Here is an 18,377-nt window from a genome sequence, read left to right on the forward strand (position 1 = left end):
TAGATCCAGAGCTGAGTTCAAGTCCTGAACATCTTTGTTAATTTTCTGTCTCAATAATCTATCTAATATTTGTAGTGGGATGTTAAAGTCTCCCACTAGTATCGTGTAAGAGTCTAAGTCTCTTTGTAGGTCTCTAAGAACTTGTTTTATGAAACTGGGTGCTTCTGTATTGGGTGCATATATATTTAGGATAGTTAGCTATGCTTGTTAAATTGAATCCTTTACCATTATGTAATGCCCTTCTTTGTCTTTTTTGGTCTTTGTTGATTTAAAGTCTGTTTTGTCAGAAAACAGGAGGGCAACCCCTGCTTTTTTCTGCTTTCCATTTGCTTGGCAAATTTTCCTTCATCCCATTATTTTGAGCCTATGTGTGTCTTTGCACATGAGAAGGGTCTCTTAAATACAGCATACTGGTGAGTCTTGTCATTTTATCCAGTTTGCCATTCTACATCTTTTAATTGGGGGCATTTAGCCCATTTACGTTTAAGGTTAATATTGTTATGTGTGAATTTGACCATGTCATCATGATGCTGGCTGGTTATTTTGCAGACTTGTTAATGTAGTTGCTTCATAGTGTCATTGGTCTGTGTACTTCAGTGTGTTTTCATAGTGGCTAGTATTTAGTGCTTCCTTCAGAAGGTCTTGCAAGGCAGGCCTGGTGACGACAAATTCTGTTAGTATTTGCTTGTCTGAAAAGGATTTTATTTCTCCCTCACTTATGAAGCTTAGTTTGGCTGGATATGAAATTCTGGGTTGGAAATTCTTTTAAGAATGTTGAATATTGGCCCCCATTCTCTTCTGGCTTGTAGGGTTTCCACTGAGACGTCTGCTGTTAGTCTGATGGGCTTCCCTTTGTAGGTGACCTGACCCTTTTCTCTGGCTGCCTTTAACATTTTTTCCTTCATTTTGACCTTGGAGAATCTGATTATGTATCTTGGGGTTGATCTTCTCATGGAGCATCTTACTGGATTTCTCTGGATTTCCTGATTTTGAATGTTGGCCTGTTTTGTTAGGTTGGGGAAGTTCTCCTGGATGATATCATGAAGTATGTTTTCTGACTCGGTTCTGTTCTCCCAGTCTCTTTCAGGTACCCCAATCAGTTGTAGCTTCAGTCTTTTTACATAATCCCACAGTTCTTGGAGGTTTTGTTTGTTCCTTTTCATTCTTTTTTCTCTAACCTTGTCTACCTGTCTTATTTCAGCAAGATAGTCTTCAGGCTCTGAGATCATTTCCTCCCCTTGGTCTATTTGGCTACTGATACTTGTGATTGCCTTGTGAAGTTCTCATGTTGTGTTTTCCAGCTCCATCAGGTCATTTATGTTCCTCTCTAAACTGGTTATTTTGGTTAACAGCTCCTGTAATATTTTATCGTGGTTCTTAACTTCTTTGCCTTGGGTTAAAACATACTCCTTTAGCTCAACAAAGTTCACTATTACCCACCTTCTGAAGTCTACTTCTGTCAGTTCATCCATCTCAGCCTCAGCCCAGTTCTGTGTCCTTGCTGGAGAGATGTTGCAATCATTTGAAGAAAAAAGAGTGCTCTGGCTTTTTGAGTTCTCAGTCTTTTTGCACTGATTCTTTCTCATCTTTGTGGGTTTATCTACCTTCAATCTTTGAGACTGCTTATGTTTGGATGGGATTTTTGTGGGGTATTTTTTGTTGATGTTGTCCTTGTTGTTGCTTTGTTTGTTTGTTTTTCTTTTAACAAACAGCCCCCTCTTCTGTAGGGCTGCTGCAGTTTACAGTTGCTGCAGTTTACAGGGGAACCATTCCAGACCCAATTCTCCTGGGTCCGTCTTGCACCTGGAGGTATCATCAGTGGATGCTGCAGAACAGCAAAGATGGCTGCCTGCTCCTTCCTCTGGGAGCTCTGTCCCAGAGGGGCACTGAGCTGATGTAGGCCAGAAAGCTCCTGTATGAGGTGTCTGGCAACCCCTGTTGGGAAGTCTCACCCAGTCAGGAGGCATGGAATCAGAGACCTGCTCAAATAAGTAGTCTGGCTGCCCCTTGGCTGAGCAGGTTTGGCTGCACTGGGAAGAATCCCCCTCATCCGGACGGCCAGCAGTCAGGAAACACTAGCTTTTCCTTGCTCTGTGTGGGTCATGCCAACCTCCTAATCATTCCCAGTGAGAGAACCTGGATACCTCAGTCAATGGAGTGGGATTCACTCACCATTTTCATTCTTCTCAGTGAGAGCCAGAGACCGGAGCTGCTTCTAATGGGCCATCTTGGTTCCTCCAATCAATATGCATTGTTTAAGCTTCTAAATTCATAGTAGTTTGTCATGCCAACAGTAGCCAATTAACATAACATGTGTGGGTCCACATAACAGTTGGTGTTTATTAAATGCAAATAGATGCTGTGCACAGTGCTGTGTACTTTGTGTGTGTGGCCTTGCTTAGTTTTCATAACAACTTTATGTAATAGCATTATCTTCATCCCTATTTTAAAGATCGAGCCTTAGGAAGGTTCAGGAAATTGCCCAAGGTCACAGAACTTGTGAGTGACAGAAGTGGGATTTGAACCCAGAACTGTCAGTCTGTTCAGCTGTATGTAGAGTCACTTACATCTAGAGTAAAAGCTCTTTTTAATTCTTTTTGTTTCTGATCCAGGCATGACTAAGATACAGTCTACTTTTGCAGAACCCATGAAAAAAAGATGTCTACAAGACACTGGAATGTGACAGCTCTTTAGGGCAGCATACTTTAGTACTTGAAGAAGCGTCTTTTTTTTCTCATAAATTGTCTACGAGACATATGCTTTAGAACTTGAAGATGCATCTCTTTTCACATAACCAGTTACAGAACTAATTACAAACTGTTTTTATCTGTTCATTAAGGTAGATACAATTAAAACAACATTTTGTTAAACTAGTTCGAGTGTGTGCTTTAAAGTAATAATTACTTCTTTTATTTCTTTGAGATTCTTTCTAATTTGTCTTGGCTCTATCTCAGCCTATCTCATGTTCTCTCTTGCTCTTTGCTCTACATCAGAAAGACTTTGGCCCTTCTGTCCTGCATTCCTGCCACTTTACCTAGCTAATTTCTACTCACCCTTCAGTTGTTCTCTTAAATATTGCTTCCTTTGGGAGGCCTCCCTTTCCAGAGTCCTCTGGTGTTCATTCCCACAGTGCTCCATCCCTTATTTTTATCTGTCTTATTATACTCGACAGTATATAAATGTATTGGCTGTATTTCTCACTACATCATAAGCTTCATGAAGTCAGGGCTTAATGTTTGTGGCATTTTCTCTTGTGTCCCAAGTGTTCAAAATACTGCTTGGCATGTAATAAAGTTAAATAACTATTGGTGGATTGATTAATGATTTGGATTGGTCTTTTCCGCTTACTGACCACTGTTGGATTCTAGACCCCCATTAACTGGGTTACACTTTTTTTCTGTCATCCACCCTCTACTTCTTCCTCGTCCCATTTTTTTGAATGTGCACAAACACACAGGTACACCTTGACATGTACACACACACACACACACACACGCAGGAGGAGCAATGTCTTTTCAAATGTCCTCTTTGCCTTTAAGCTAGAGGCCCTTAGCCCTTGTTAGTGAGCTTTTGAGTTGGGATATATAGAGAGAAAGAGGTTTCTATGCCACTTTTAGGGAGAGGCACATTGCCTCCTGGGAGTATCTACCTTCTGAGGTGCTGAGTGATTATTTGTGCATATCTTCTGCAGATGTCCACCTGTCTCTGAGCAGCACCCTGCGGGAGGCCTTCTTTGCCCTGAAGCTCACAGCCTTGTACCCCATTCCTGCTTCTTTGCAGGCTGATGCTTGGGCTGTGGAGGCAGAAGCTGAGGCCATACCTCCTTCTCTCCCTTTCTCCTTAGTGCCCTAAAGGAGTCTCCAGTAGGAGGTTCCCTCCTTCCCGGCTCAGCACTGCTGCCCAGACAACACATGGCCATGAGCATGAGGCCAGGGTGCAGTCCTAAAGGGGCCTGACCCCTGGATCGCAGCCCCCTGGATCGCAGCCCTCTGGTGCAATGCCAGGGTGGTCATTGCACAACAGGAAGGGAAATTCATATCATGGAGTGTAAGACCTTTGGCCGTGGAATCTCAGCTCTTGGAAGCAGATGTAGCTGGCAGTGGTGTCCTCTTGTGTCCCTGTTCCCAGTCTGGTTCAGCTCTTCTCCTTTCCCCCATTCATGCCCTGCCTTTGCCCTGAACCCTGCCCCTTCCCGGTGTCCATGGTCTGCTCCACCTACTGTCCAGACCAATGAGACACCAGAAGAGGAAAGTCTGATGGAGGGGATGGGGGTGGAAAAGCAAAAGCCTTCACACCTAAAGGTGGAATTGCGGCAACCCCACAGTGCTTCAGGCAGCAGCTGCCTGGACTCCATGTGGAGCCGGGTGAGCACCCTCATTTGTTTCTTTGTCCCCTTAGGGCACTGGGGTGTTTGGAGGGTGCCCAAGTCCTTATGCCAGCTGACCTTTCTGCCTGCCTCCTTGCTGCTTGCTTGCCTCATTTCTGTTCTCCAGTATCTCGTCCATACCATTTTTCCTCAATAGCCCTGCTCCTTTATTTGTCCCCCAATGGAGGACAAAGTGGGTTAAGACCTTTGGAGTCCACAGACCTAGGTTCTGTGCCTGACTGTTTGACCTTGAACATGGGACTTCCCTTTTTGAAACTGTTTCCTCATCTGTAAAATGGGCTTAATAATTCCTTTCTCCCAGGGTTGTAACGACAATGAATTAAGGCAATGTACCAATTTAACGTACATTTTCTGAGCACCCACCATTTGACAGGCGTGGAGTGGGGTGCTGGGATTGCCGTGGTGATTAGGACAGAATCTGGTTGGAAGGAACCTATAGTCTAAAGTGGCAGGAGAAAGCTCTCACAAATACACAAAGAGATACCCCAATAAATAAAGAGTTATAATTCCCATTGCACATTGGGGCTTGCTAAGAAGCAAACAGAAGGGAAGCAGTGAATGAAGCTACCAGGGTGTGGTTATCCTTAGGGGGTGAGGACAGGGAAGGGCTGTTTTAGGAGATGGCATCAGCCAGAACCCTGGAGAATGAGAAGGTTTTCAGGACTGGGGACTAGTGGGACACATAGAGGGCCCTCCTGAGCACTAAGGTCCTGAAAGCAAGAAACTGTCAGGTGAGTTTATGGATCCCAGTGGGGGTGTTTGTGGCTTGGTATATGTGAGTGAGAGTTAGGTTAGGAAAGAGTGAGGCTGAAGAGGCCAACAGGAGTCAAAATATGCTGGGTCCTATGGACCAGTGGTTCTCAGGAGCATCAGCATCCCCTGGGAACTTGTTAGAATACACATGCTTAAGCCCCACCCATGATCTGCTGAATCAGATACTCAGGAGGTGAGGCCCAGCAATCAGTGTTTTAATAAACCCCACAGGTCATTCTGATGCATGCTAAGTTTGAGCATCTCTGCTAGACTATGGTATATAGTTTGGATTTTTGGCCCCTGTGTGGCAGAACACTGTTAGAAGGTTTTAAATGAAGAGTGAACTGTGATCTGATTCATTTATCTTAAAAGATCCTTCTGGTTGGAGGGTAGATGGTTGGTGGGAATCTGGAGTGGGAGTTTAAGTTCTTAGCTGAGGGAGGCCTACAGTATTGCTTAATAGTTGGAGTTAGCACCATCTTTGTCTTGTCTTTCCACACTCATGCCTTGCTGTCTCCACTTCTACTTTGAATGAATTTTTAGTAGCCACATGCTGTCCACCTGAGGTCACCTCCCAGGGCTACTACTTGCAGGGGTTGTATGCCATAGGGCTATGAAGCTGGACCATGATCTTGCAGAATTGTGTTTAAGCAGCTTCCTTGTGGGAAGACTAGGAGATGAAACTCACCAGGCCATGGCTTGTGTCTGGAAGGCTGACATTGTTTGCAAGAAGAAGGCAGGAGCTATACTCTCCAAGGCTCATGAGGCCAAGAGGGAGTTCAGGCAGTCAAGCTTGCACTTACCTGGCCTCATACTGCTTCTGTGGACAGTGTCCCATGGACATGGGTGGCCCAGGAGGACTTAGAGTCTAGATCCTTCCCACTGCCAGGCCCATGCCTGAGGCCCCAAGTTTTGGGGCTTGCTGTGGAGTGTCTACTCCTGTCCAGCTCCTGGTGTGGTCAAGAAGCTAAGAACCCCACAACCTCACCACACCTACCACCAATGGAATAATCTCAGCAGAGATTTAGGTAAAAATTACTAAGACACCAACAAAGTCAGGAAAAATAGTTGAAATATTGAGGTAATTAAAGCCAAATACCTGAATGACTTTGGAAAAGTTTAGGCAAAATAGTTGAAATATGTAGAGAATTCAGGCAAAGCTGTTTGGTAATCAGTGTGGCCAGAGGAACAAGTAGCAGTTTGGATCTACAGCCAGGGCTGTGGATACCATCTTTGCTGTGTGGCCTGAGGTAGGTAACCTATTCTTTCAGAACCATCATTCCCCCTTCTGTAAAGTATGGACAATAGCACCCACTTTGTAGGAATTTGGTGAAGACTGATTGCAATACTAAAATATGCAAAGTGACAGACAGAGAGTAGGCATGCAGTGAGTACTTTCCCTTTTGTTACTACTGTGCTACTACTGCTGTGCTTCCTTGCTGACGGTTACAGTTCCTATTGCTGTGTAACAAACTACCTCAAACTTAATGATACAGAAAACAACAATTTTAATATGCCCACAGATTCTGTAGGTTGGGAATTCAGAGAGGGTACAGTAAGTATTGCTTGACTCTGCATTAAAGCTTGTCTGAGGCCTCAGTTGGGAAGACTAAAAAATTTGGAGGTGACTTGAATGGTGGGAGGTTGGAGAATCTGATTCCATGCATCTGGCACCTTGGCAGGAATGGCTGGAAGCTGGACTCAGCTGGGACTGCATGTTTGTATTCTGGTGTGACTCCTTACGTGGCAGCACAGTGTCCCAGAGAATAAGATGGAAACTTTGTGGTCTTTTATGACAAACCTTGGAAGTCACATGGCATCATGTCTTCCACATCCTACTGAAGCAGTCACAAGACCACTCAGATTCCAAGGAGGGCAGACAGAGATCCTACCTCTCAATGAGAGAAGTGTCAAGAAGTTTGTGGCTGTATTTAAACTCACCACACTAACAAGCCTTCTGGATGCAGGCTGATGATGACCAAACCTGATCCCAGTTCCCTTTCTGAGCAACAGGGAGGTGTCTTCCAGCTGCTATAGATGCAAAATTGCCAGCTCCTTGCAAGCTTCAGAGTTCAACTAATACTTAGTCTGTGACCTGAGTTAGGGCATAGAGTCCATTTTCCTGCAGCCTGTGGAGGTCTGCCTAGATGTGGAGGGGATTAAAAACATCCACCAGTTTCTCCCTCTCCAAGCACTTAAAAAGCAGTAATAAATAGATGAGAGCCTGGGAGGTGTGATTGATTTGTTTTATGAATCACAGAAGAAGCTGTAACTCATGGGAGATTAAGGCTGAAGTGAGTTGTACGGCTCTTGCATTACATGTAGAGATTAATGACTTATCACATGAGGCCCCACCGTTAACCCAGCTCACCCACAGGGAGTTTAATAGCAGGACCGTACGGGCTCACTTTTAATACTTGAGCAGATGCTCCTGGCTTGTGTGTGGCCCTGATTTTCACCAAATGAGCACTTTCCTGGTTAGAGTCATGAGTGCCCAGGAGCTAGGGAGTAGTAGCTTCCTCTCTTGAGAAGAAAGAGCTAAGTATTTCCAAGGATACCCATTTCCTTCCTACCCTGTTATTTTCTCAAAGCAATGAGCAGAATGTCTCAGGAAGGCTGAAAGATGATGTCACTTCTCTCAGGCCCTTATTAGGTCCTGTGCTGAAGGTTTTGTAGTTTCTTATGGAAATTTCACAGTAGCTGTATGAGGTAGGCTCTATTGAACCCATTTTATGAATGAAAAATGTGGGCTGGAGGCTGCATGGTTTTATGGAAGAAGCATGGGCTGGATTCACATGGATCTGGATCGAAATCCTGTGTGCATGCTTCCTTCCTTAGTATACGTACTGTCTTGCAGCTCCAGTTGTCTCATCTCATGAAATGGATAATGTAGATCCTTTGTAGAGGTGCTCTGAGGACTACATGATCATGGTGTCTGGCACCTAATAGGTGTTTATTAGAAGTCACCCCAGGAGACTGCTGAGGGCAGGAAGGGGCAGGAGTGAAAAAAGGCATCATGTACTTCTAAGACAAACCTGGCATGCCTTGGGTGCCTCTGGGCTCATACCTAGGAGTTCAGAGAGGTTGGCTAGGATGTTTGAATAGATCTAGGCTGGGAAAGGGTGAGGTTAGGCTCTAAATGTGGCCATGATACAAAATCTCAGCCTAAGAGCACTAGGTGATGCATGTTGCAGAGTGTGATTTGGAGAATTCAGGAGTTGGACTGGCAACATCAGCTGCAAGCTGAGCCCTACTTCCCCAGATATCTGTTTGGATCAGACCAGCAGCTGTCAAGGTCTCAGATGAGCCTGCATCGAGGCTAGAGTTACTTGTATTGCTGGTGGGCCCAGCACTGAGTGAGGCCATGGGAAGATCTTGACCTTCCTCAATATAGCCTGTTTGCCCACCTTTATATCTCAGCTTCTGCCTCTGGTCCCTTGAACTGCCTGATGGATTAGAGCCCAAGGTCTGGGTGTGCCATCATATATAGTCCTAGCTGCTGGTTTGTGTCCAGCTGATTTATTCAGGTGGTACTGTAAACTTTATATTCACCTGCTCCCTCATCCTTGTACTCACAGAGAAGACCTTGGGTTTTATGGTTGTCCATATCCCCCCAGAGTCTCCCACATTGCTTAGAAATCTGTCTTCCACTGGAACCAACACACGTTAATGTTCATGAGCTTGACTCAATGAATCCTGATACTAAAGACAGAGGTATCCCCCTTAAAACTCACTGAGCTAGCTTTAGGACAAATTAAAACACCTCCCCACCCTTGTTCTCAGAGTAGGAGTCATAACATTAACATTTATCACATGGATACTACACATCAGGCTAAGTTCTTAACATTTTCCACATGAGATAATTCTCCTACTAAATGCATCCACACTTCTTACACCCTGGCTCCCCCTTCTCCTCCTTTTTTGATTTATTTCTGCATAGTACTTAAAAACCTTCTATTTTATAATATCCTTATTCATTTTAATTGTCTTCCTGTCTCTCTAACTCCATGACAATGTAAAGTCACAAGGATAAAAATGTTTGTCTGACATGTTTACTGTTCTATCCCAGCCCTAGACAGTACCTGACATACAGTACATGCTCAATAAACATCAGGACTTGTGTCTTAACAGTGGAATTGATTGGTTGGATGAATACATATTTATGAGCTTTCAGAGACCTGGGTCTCCCAGATGGCTGTCTTCTACCCTTAAGCCTTGGCTTTGTCCTCACTCAGCTCAGGGACTCTAGTCCCTGGGGAGCTCACCATGGCTAATTGGCCCCTGACTTGGCCACTTAACTTTGCTCCCTGGCTTCAGTCTTGGCCTCTGGCTCAGGCTTTCCAGGAAATCCCAACCCAGCTGTTCCAAAGTCAAGACTGGAAATAGCTCCTAAGTTAGAAGCTCACTGGCTCCTAACTTATCTCTGAAACTTTGTGGGGTTCTCACTCCTCTGTGGGGCAGATAAATAGATGCCCAGTCATATAGGGTCTGTGGTCAATCCTATGGCCACATAGCACATCCTCAGTTGGGTAGCCATTCAACAAGTGCTTACTACACAGAGCTAGAACTTTGGAGCCATGCTGCCTGGGTTAAAGTTCCACTTCTGCCACATATTAGCTTGTGTAATCTTTCTGAGCCTCAATTTTGTCATCAGTAAAATGGGCTTAATGATGCTTAATTGGAGGCTTCAGTGAGATAAAGTTTGAAAAGAAAATTTAGCTTGGCATACAGCGAGTGCTCAATAAATGTTTGGTATTATTATTAGGTGTCAGGTACTGGGCTTGTTTTGGGGTTATGGAGGTGGATAAGCCACAAGTCCTGGTTCCAAAGGACTCACATTCCAGAGGGAGAGGCTGACAAATTTTTACAAAATTGTGGTACCATGTTTGGAGCTGTGATGGGGAAATACAGGGCATGATGGCACCACTCAGGAGGGCTGACCAACTCAGCCAAGGTGAAGGGCAGGAAGCCAGAGAAGACTTCCTAGGACAAATAATACTGGAGTAAGTGAGTAGGACTTTGACAGGTTGAAAGGTATATGTATTAGTTCTCTATTGCTGTGTGTCAAATTTCTCTCAAATGTGGAATTTTAAAACCAAAACATTCATTATCTAACAGTTTTGTGGGTCAAGAATTAGGGCATGGATAAATTAAGTCCTCAGGCTCAGGGTCTCCCCTAAGGCTGCAAACAGGATGTTGACTGGTTCTGAGGTTTCATCTGAAGGCTAAACTGGGGCAGGATCCCTTTCCAAGTTTACTCATGTGGATGTTGGCAGAATTCAATTTCTCATGGGCTGCTGGACTGAGGGCCCCAGCTACTTACTGGTTGCTAGCCAAAGGCTTCTCTCAGTTCCTTGCCACGTGGGGCCCTTAACAACATGGGTGCTGGCTTCCATCAGAACAAGCAACCAAGAAAGGAAGAACAAGACAAACAAGAGTCTTTGTTACCTAATTTCAGAGGTGACATCCCATCGTTTTTCTCTTCCAGTAACTTAGAGGAGAGTTATGAGGTCCGGTCCAGACTCAAAGTGGGGAATTATGCAAAGGCAAGAATATCAGAAGGTAGGATCACTGAGAGCTACCTTAGAATCTGCCCTCCACAGGGATGCTTCTTACAGAAAGAAGAAGCAACATTGTGCAAAGGCATGAAGGAGTGAACCTGTAAGGTGTGTTTGGGAAAAGACAAGTGACTCAGGAGAAACATTTCAGAGGACAATGTGTTGGGTAGTGATTGTAGGTGGAGGTGACAGCAGATGGCACTGGAAAGGAGGTGAGGACTAGTCCATGAACAGCCTTGAAGACCCTTGATAGGATTTGTTCTTTAGCCCAAGGACAATGGGGAACTGCTGAGTGGTTTTGAGGAGGGGAGTGACATGTGGAAGGAGGATCTGCACGTATTTTTGTGTTTTTGCATGGCCTTCAGTGACTGGGCAGACTCTTCCTCAAAAGAATAAAGACTGAGCAGGAAGTGGTGTCTCAGGTGGAGCCAGCCCACATTTTCACCTCTAAGCTCTTAGAGCTTTGTCTTATGGGTTCTGTCCTCATGGCTACTTTCTCTCACCCCAATATTGTCTCCACCAGCCCACAGATGGATATTCTTTGTTCTTATCAACCTCCTCATCAAATACTTCAACCACTGACTGCCAGGCTGTCTTGTGCTGAGCAGAGGAGATTAAAAGGGGGGCAGGGACAAAGGTGAATCAGATGCAGGCAGGGCAGACCCACCACACCCTCTGGGTAAATCAAGGGTATTTTTTTCTTGTTTTTTTTTTTTTTTTTTTTTTTTGAGACAGAGTCTCATTCTGTCACCCAGACTAGAGTGCAGTGGAGCAATCGGCTCACTGCAACATCTGCCTCTGGGTTCAAGCAATTCTCCTGCTTCAGCCTCCTGAGTAGCTGGGACTAAAGGTGTGCACCACCACATCCAGTTAATTTTTGTATTTTTAGTAGAGATGGAGTTTTGCCATGCTGACCAGGCTGGTCTTGAACTCATGGACTCAAGTGATCTGCCTGCCTCAGCCTCTCAAAGTGCTGGGATTACAGGCATGAGCCACTACACCTGGCCTAAATCAAGGGTATTAATAACACAGTTAACATTTACAGAGGGCTTACTGTCTTAGCTCATTTGGGTGGCTATAACAAAATACCATAGATTGGGTGGCTCATCAACAACAGAAACTTATTTCTCACAGTTCTAAGGGTTGGGAATTTCAAGATCAAGATGCTAGCAGATACATTGTCTGGTGAGGGCCTGCTTCCTTGCTCACAGATGGTGCCTTCTCACTGTGGCTTCATATGGTGGAAGGGGCGATCAAACTCCCTCAGGCTTCATTTATAAGGGCAGTATTCTCACTTATGAGGGATACTCCCTCATAAGCTAATTATTCCCCAAAGACCTCACCTCCTAGTACCACCATTTAAGACTTAGGATTTTAACATATGAATTTTGGGGGGACATAAACATTCCGACCATAGCACCCACCATGCACTAGGTACTGCCTTAACTGAGTTATACACACCTCATCTCATTTAACTCTCTGCCAACCTCCTAGTTGGTGGTGTTACTATCCTTTACAGATGGCTAGTGGATATTCTGAGATACAGGTGACACATTAGCGACTGCACAGGAATCCAGGGAGACTGGAGCCAGAGCCCAGGCTCTCAGATGCTGTGCTGTCCAGCCACAGCCATGTATCCTGGGGAACCGAGTGTTCTGCATTTTGGTCATTTCTCTTATTAATTATGACACACATATAAACTCATTGCATGACATTTTATAATAATGGAAAAAGTCAAGAAAATCAAAACCAACCACACTCCAGAATGCAGAGACAAAATGCTTAAAAACTTTAAAAAAAATCACATTTCTATGGCAAAATGATGCCTGACACATTGTCTCTCTGGGACATAGGATTATCCAGGCTTCTGGTTGATTTTAGTTCTTCAGGGAGGCGATGGAATGTAGATCAATGACACGGAGCTTGCTGGAATTCCATCTCTGTCACTTGCAAACTATGTGATTCTGGGTAAGTAAAACTCTTTGTAGCATACACTGCCAATGCCCCAGATTTATTCCCCCAGATCCCTTCACAGTTTGTACTCACCAGCCAATGCGCCAGCATGTGTGCCTTCTGGCTGCAGGAGCCCCTTAGGAGCTGTGCATGAGAGCTGGAGCTGAAAGCAATTGCTGGGTGCAGGAGTCAAACATCCTCCAGCTCCATTGTCCCTAAATTGGACAGCTCTGAGGTGTGACCCATACTGTTTGCAGAGCTTTCCTGTGGGACCGAGACAGACTCGCCTGCTATGGGACTTTGCTTGATAGTGCAACTTTGCTGACCATTTTCCTTCTGTGGTTCTACTTCTTCCTGGGGAGTGCTTTCAAAAAAGTCTTTGTCTCAGTGAAACCAAAATTGATGGACATTCTACAAAATTCTCAGCCAATACTCTTCAAAAATCTCAAGGTCAAGAAAGGCAAAGAAAGGCTGAGGAAATATTTGAGCTTAAAGGAGACTAAAGAGACATGATAATTAAATGTAATCCCTGGTTCTGGACTGGATCTTGAACCAGGAAAAATAAATAGTTTATAAAAAACATTACTGGGACAATTGATGAAATCTGAATGTGGCCTGTGCAGATAGTAGTATTGTGACAGTGTTAAATTTCATGATTCATGGTACATAATTGTACCTTGGTGGCGTTAAAAGTAATGCAGGAACAGAAAGCCAAATATCAAGTGTTCTTACTTATAAGTGGGAGCTAAGTGATGAGAGTACATGGACACAAAGAGGGGAACAACAGACAGTGGGGTCTAACAGAGAGGGAGGGTGCGAGGAGAGAAAGGAGCAGAAAAAAGAATTGTTGGGTATTAGGCTTAGTACATGATCGTTAACTAGCACCTAACAGTTAACTATTTCATCACCCAATAGTTATTGGGTGACAAAATAATCTGTACATCAAACCCCCGTGACGAGAGTTTACCTATATAAAAAACCTGCACATGTACCCTGAAACTAAAATTAAAGTTAAAAAAAAAAAATAAGAATGTCCTGACTAGGCATGGTGGCTCATGACTGTAATCCCAGCACTTTGGGAGGCCAAGGTGGGTGGACCATTTGAGCTCAAGAGTTTTGAGACCAGCCTGGGCAATGTTTTTGTAGAAACTTTGTCTCTACAAAAAATATTTAAAAATTAGCTGGGCGTGGTGGCTCGTGCCTATAGTCCCAGCTACTTGGGAGGTTGAGGTGGGAGGATCACTTTAGTCTGGGTGCTGGAGGCTACAGTGAGCCAAGATCGTGCCACTGCACTCCAGCCTGGGCAACAGAGCCAGACCCTGTCTCAAAACAACAACAACAACAACAACAACATCCTTATTCCTAGGACATAAACACTGAAATATTTAGGGGCAAAGGTGCATCAGGTCTCTAAATTACCTTCAAATAATTCATTAAAAAACCATGGGAGGTGGGGAGAAGAAGGAGAATAACAAAGCAAATAGGAGAAAATGTAACAATTAGCCAATCTGGATAAAGAGTATTTTGGAACTCTTTATGCTGTTATTGCAACTTTTCTTTAAATTTGAAATTACATCAAAGTAGAAGGAACCTTTGCCTCACCATCTGCTTCTGGGGGAGCCAAGCTAAGACACTCCCTGAGCCTCAGTTTCCTCAATTGTTATAGAGATCAGGGTCTTTATCTCACCAGACTGATGCAAGAATGAGAATAGCTAATATTTGAGACAAGCCTGCCACAGAGCTGGCTCTCCCCTTCCCATTTGTTAGCCATGCATTCTGGAACTCAGGGCTTGGATGACTGCAAAGAGCACGTCACACGAATGTCAGGGGCCTTGGAGAAACGCACTGTGCTTCCTAGTTACCTCCCTCTGAGTCTACATTCTCTCACTGTGCTTGGCTTGTCTCTTTGCAGAACCCTTCCCTGTCTGCAGCTGTGGTCAGTGATTTTTGTAGATTAAAAGAAACTCTGGGGGGAGGCAGAGATTTTTTTCTGGGGAGATCAAAGACTCAGCCTAACATAAAAGAAACCTTATAAAATGATATATATTAGGAACAAAACAAAACAAAACAAAAACCAACCTGAGAGCATGATCCATATGTCAGAGTCAATATGTCCAAACTTCTGCAATCTGCTCTATAGAGCTGCCAACTGAGACAGGAATGTTGCCTTGTCCAGAAAAGGCAGCCGCATAAAAGAGAGATTTTTATAGACTTTGGCACAAGGATGAGGCAGGAACCAATCGTATGTCCAAGGCTTTGTGAGGAATCTTTAGGAACTGATGTGGCTTCTTTTAGCTCTACATTTTTGTTTTTTTTTTTTTTTTTTTTTTTTTTTTGAGACGGAGTCTTTCTCTGTACCCCAGGCTGGAGTGCAGTGGTGTGATCTTGGCTCACTGCAAGCTCCGCCTCCCGGGTTCACGCCATTCTCCTGCCTCAGCCTCCCGAGTAGCTGGGACTACAAGCACCTGCCACCACGCCCGGCTAATTTTTTGTATTTTTAGTAGAGATGGAGTTTCACCGTGTTAGCCAGGATGGTCTCGATCTCCTGACCTCGTGATCCGCCTGCCTCGGCCTCCCAAAGTGCTGGGATTACAGGTTTGAGCCACCGCGCCCGGCCAGCTCTACATTTTTTTTAAACAGCTTTATTGAAGTATAATTGATATTAAAAATACACAGATTTAATGTATACAATTTAATAGTTTGGACATATGCATATACCCATGATACTATCACCATGGTCAAAGTAACAAACCTATCTATTACCTTCAAAAATTTCCTGTTGTACCTCCTTTTTTTGTGATAAGAGCACTTAAAATGAGATACACCCTTTATACAAATTTTTAGCTGTACAATATCATACTGTTAACTATAGACACAGTGTTGTACAGCAGATCTCTAGAGTGTATTCATTTAGTATAACTGAAACTTTATGCCCATTAAGCAAAATCTCCCTTATTTCTCTCTTCTCCCCAGCCCCTGACACCCACCATTCTATTCTCTGCTTCTATGAGTTTGAATATTTTAGATACTTCATAAAGGTGAAATCACACAGTATCTGTCCTGTGACTGGCTCACTTAACATAATGCCCTCTAGGTTTATCCATATTATCACAAATGGTAGGCTTTCCTTCTTTGTTGAAAGTCTGGATAATATTCCATTGTATGGACAGATCACATTTCCTTTATCCAATCCGTTATTGTGTAAATCTGGGTTCAACCAGAGAAACAGAACTAGTAGGAGATATGTATTCAGATTTATTGCAAAGAATTGGCTTACGTGATGTTGGGGATTGGCCAGGAAAGTCCAAATTCCATAGAATAGGCTGTTAGGAAGGGCAAGCTGGAGCTTTTGGCTCAAGCTGCTGTCCACAGGCAGAGTTTCTTTTACTGCAGGGAAGCTTCAGCCCTGCTCTTAAGGTCTTTCAACTGATTGAATCAGACCCACTCAAATTATGTAGGATAATCTCCCATACTTAAAACCAACTGATTAAGGATTTTAATCACAGTCACAAAATACATTCACAGCAAGGCCTAGGTTAGTGTTTGATTAAAAAACTGGAGACTGTAGCCTAACCAAGTTGACACATAAAACCGACCATCACAGTCAGCAAAACCAGTTGAAGCTCCCAGCTAATATCTTCAGGATCCCTTCCTTTCTCTCTGCCCTCATTTATACCACCCGAAGTCAAGCCCCAAGGTCAGTGGCTCCTCCCTGGTGTCCATATAACCAGGCTCATGGTCTCTAACCCAACTCAGTGTGGCATACTTCAGGTCAGAAACCGCTTGGCATTCTCCATTGATTATGGGATAAATACCAAAATCTTAAGTTGAACAGTTACTACTACTCATTTTGTACCAAATCTCTAAGCCACACTGGTTTGCTCATCCACTTCAAACCTTTCCTTCTGCACATCATGATAATAGCTGACATTTCTTGGCCCTTGCCAGTTCCGAAGCACTGCGCCCAGTGCTTTGACATAGATTGTCTAATTTAATAATGAGAACAATTGCATTTTTTCACACGGGGAAACTGAGTTACAGAGTCATTAGAGTAACTTGTCTTGGTCACCAAGTTAGTCCCTGGCCTAACCTATAGTCTCACAAGTCTGACTCCATAGTCCATGACTTTGAGCATTACGTTACGCTGCTGCTCGGAAGGGTCTGTCCTCATTTATCCAATGATCTTCTACTTACCTTCAATGTCCATCTAAAATGTCAACTCTTCTCTGAAGCCTTTCAGATTTCGCAGGTAGAATCTGCAGTCCTCTCTTCTGTGCCTTCAGAGTTCTTTGCTCACTGAGTTTTTTGTTCCCCTTTCTATAATAATTTGCTAACTTGACTGCATTGTCTCGCACTTGGTGTGAAATCCTCAAGGAGAGGCAAGGTGTTGGCCTCACCTGTTTTCCTAAAGCCCAACACAGCATCTGATGTAACTTCTAGTTATCAATAATTGTTGTCAAAAGATTGAGTTATCTGGGGATTTATTATCTTTCCCAAGCCTCATTAATGACCCTGCACTGCTGACAGCCATGCATTGCTCTGCCCTTTGGTCTCTACCCATGCATTCCATGGGAACTGCAATAAAATGGAAGCTGATTTCTAATCCTCTTAATTGCCATTGCAACAGGGTGCTGATGACTGATAGCACCCTGCAAATAGAATTATCTGACTGGTTAACGAAGGAAGGGAGGTATGTGCTTTTCCCCCTTGAAGGAGCTAGGTAACTGTCTCCACTGCCAACTTCATCTCAGCTATGTTTCCCCAGCGTTTCAATGGCTGAATCCAGTGAATTATTTGCTGGCAAAGCAGTTGTCTGGGAGGGTCCAAGCATCAGAGGGCATGAGGTCACTGGTGTGCCCATCTGGGGGCACCCTGGCATCTCTGGGGTGGCTGCAAGGAACTTAATTTGCATGAGACCTTGAGATGCTTTCTAGGACCAAAAGGCAAGCAGGGGCCCCCAGTGTACCAAAACCAAAATTCCTGAATATGGGCAACACATGTTACTGCCAATCTTTTAGATTCAGGTTTCTGTAGGTTAAAAAATAAATCAATGGACTTGCCCTGAGGTGGGCAAGCTCCCAGATGCCTGGGTTGTTAATGGGAAGTGTCAGTGTCTAGTACCAGTTGGCTGTCAGCCCATCCAGCCTCCAAATGATCCATGCCTACGCCCCCCAAATCCTAGCTAGGATGCTGTTATGCTTTGCTCTAAGTGAGAAAGCCTCCCTTGTTTGACAGGGCAATGCGTATCCCTTGGGTGGGAAGGGGATTCTGTTCAACCAAGGGAGAGCATCAGGGATGAATAAGGTAGCATAAAGTGACCCACTCTGGCATGGAGGAGAGATGTGAGGCTCAGATGGCAGGCACATGAAGTATCATGATTAGTCTCCTGTGCATGAAGACTGCTTGTGCTATGGGCTGAAAGTTTGTGTCCTCCCAAATTTCATATGTTGAAGTCCTAACCCCCAATGTCATTCTATTAAAAGGTGGGGCCTTTGGGAGGTGTGATTAGTGTCTATAAGAAGACGTGAGAGTGCTCTAGCCATATGAAGACACAACTAGAGGACAACCATCTGCAAACCAGGAGAGTGCCCTTACCAAACACCAGATCTACCAGTGGCTTGATCTTGAACTTCCCAGTTTCCAGAATTGTGAGATATAAATGTTTTTGTTTAAATCATCCAGTCAATAATGACTTGTTATAGCAGCCTTAACCAAAGAAAACAGCT

The sequence above is a fragment of the Nomascus leucogenys genome, chromosome 13, assembly GCF_006542625.1.
Source record: "Nomascus leucogenys isolate Asia chromosome 13, Asia_NLE_v1, whole genome shotgun sequence".
NCBI lineage: Eukaryota > Metazoa > Chordata > Mammalia > Primates > Hylobatidae > Nomascus > Nomascus leucogenys.